This window comes from Sorex fumeus, unplaced genomic scaffold (genome assembly GCF_029834395.1).
Source record: "Sorex fumeus unplaced genomic scaffold, SorFum_2.1 ptg000014l, whole genome shotgun sequence".
In the NCBI taxonomy this organism is placed as follows: domain Eukaryota; kingdom Metazoa; phylum Chordata; class Mammalia; order Eulipotyphla; family Soricidae; genus Sorex; species Sorex fumeus.
This window is the reverse complement of record NW_026606071.1, coordinates 11,629,809-11,632,163: the sequence shown is the minus strand read 5'-3', so window position 1 is coordinate 11,632,163 and position 2,355 is coordinate 11,629,809. Positions and strand designations below refer to the sequence as shown.

General features: G+C 37.4%; 1 non-coding gene across 1 annotated transcript; it reads right to left on the bottom strand.

Annotated features, from left to right (window-relative positions):
- Positions 1–227: 227 nt before the first annotated feature.
- Positions 228–330, bottom strand: LOC130021266 (U6 spliceosomal RNA). The gene has a single exon (XR_008792150.1). It is a non-coding gene; the product is annotated as a U6 spliceosomal RNA (small nuclear RNA).
- Between the last annotated feature and the right edge of the window lie 2,025 nt (positions 331–2,355).

The window sequence follows — 2,355 nt, the reverse complement described above, 5'->3', positions numbered from 1 at the left end:
CACTACCCCACCACTTGAGGCTGGATTCCAACCTTTGACCAGTCTCTCTGGCCCTTGATTCTACTACCCTTGGATTTTATTCTCATACTATGTTTTTTTTTTCAATAGCCTACAAATGAGTGCAATCATTCTATGCCTGCCCCTCTCCTTCTGACTCATTTCACTCAGCATGACACTTTCCATGTCCATCGATTTATAAGGAATTTTGAAGATAAGTAATGATAAGTAATAAGTAAATAAATTTTGCAAATTTGTGTATCATTTTTGTGCAGGGACGATGCTAATCTCTTATCATTCTAATTTTAGTATATCTGCTGTTGAAGCAAGCAAGCACCAGCATCAATCTTGATACGTGTTTCAAGTTGATATTTGCTAGTACAAGTTTATATAGAGCTTTGATTTATTTATCAAATATAATTATTTTGGTATGTGGATAGTCTTAAAAATATGAGGCAACAATGATGGAAGTGTGTTGTTAAATTAAAAATGCTACATTTTTAGTACTTCACTGTTCTTCCTGTAAATAAGAAAGACTCCAAATTTAGTAGCATACACTTTTTCAAAAATCATTTTGGCCTCCCAGTACCCAAAGAAAGCTGAGATGGTTTCCAGTCTAACTTTTTCAAATAAACCATTTCATATCTTCATTAAGTGTTTGGAGTATAATAAGATATTTAAGATTGTTTATGTATTTTCAACTTTGCCTAACTGTACCAATATTTTTTATTTAATTATGGTGTCAATTTCTTAAATCTTAGTGCATTTAACTTCAGGAGCTTACTTTGATATTTATTATTTTAATCTTGTCTTGCATTTATTAGTTTGACTGCTTACCAATTTTTTTCTTAATTAGTGAAACACCATGAGGTACAGTTGTGGACATTACAAGTTTTTGTACTTGGGTTTCAGTTATATAATGATCAAGTACCATTCTTTCCACCTGTTCCCATTCTCCACCCCCAATGATCCCAGTATCACTTCCATCCCTCATTCCCCACCCCCCCGCATTCCATCCTGCATCAGTGGTAGGGCATTCCCTTTTGCTCTCTCTCTCCTTTTGGTTGCTGAGGTTTGCAAAAGAGGCATTGAGTGGCAACCATGTTCGGTCTATAGTCTGCTTTCAGCATGCATCTCCCATCTTGGGAGAATCCTCACAACACCCTTTACTTGGTGTTCACTTCTCTATCTGAGCTGCCCTTTCCCCTAGCATGTGCAGCTGACCTTCAAGCATGAAGTGAACCTCCTGGTAATTATCCCAGCTATTCTTGGATGTTAGTTTCCTATTTTGTTATTTTATATTCCCCAGATGAATATAATCTTTCTATGTCTGTCCCTCTCTTTCTGACTCATTTTGCTTAGCACGATACTTTCCATGTAGTACCACTTGTATGTAAATTTCATGACTTCATCTTTTCTAACAGCTTCATAGTACTAAATTGTATTGATGTGCCAAAGTTTCTTTAACCAGTCATCTATTCTACGGCCCTCAGGATTTTTCCAGATTTTTGGCTATTGTGAACAGTGCAGCAATGAACACAGAAGTGCAGATGTCATTTCGGCTATACTTTTTTGCCTCTTTGGGATATATTCCCAGGAGTGGTATTGCTGGATCAAATGGGAGCTCAATTTCTAATTTTTTGAGATTTGTCCATACCGTTTTCCAAAAGGGCTGAACCAGTAAGAATTCCCACCAGCATTGAAGGAGAGTCCCTTTCTCATCACATCAGCTCCAACACCAATTGCCTTTGTTATTTTGGATGTGGGCCGATCTCTGTGGTGTGAGATGATATCTCATTGTTGTTTTGATCTGCATCTCCCTGATGATTAGTTATGTAGAGCATTTTCTCATGTGCCTTTTTGCCATTCGTATTTCTTCTTTGTGAAAGTTTCTGTTCACTTAATCACTCCATTTTGTGATGGGGTTGGATGTTTTCTTCTGCAGTTCAACCAGTGCTTTGTATATCCTTGATATCAACCCCTTATCAGATGGGTATTGGGTGAATATCCTTTCCCATTCTGTAGATTGTCTTTGAATTCTGGTTACTGTATCTTTTAAGGTGCAGAAGCTTCTTAATTTGAGATAGTTCCATTTGTTTATATCTGTTTCCCCTTGGATGGTCAGTGGAGTGTCATGTTTGAGATACTGTTAGCCCAATATTGTGGAGGGTTTTGCGGACCTTGTCTTCGACGCACCTTATGGATTTGGGCCTAATGTTGAGATCTTTAATCCATTTTGATCTGACTTTTGTTCATGGTAGTAGGTTGAGTTCTAAGCCCATATTTTTGCATGTGGTTGTTCAGTTATGACAGCACTATTTGTTGAAGAGGCTTTCCTTGGTTCACTTCACATTTTTT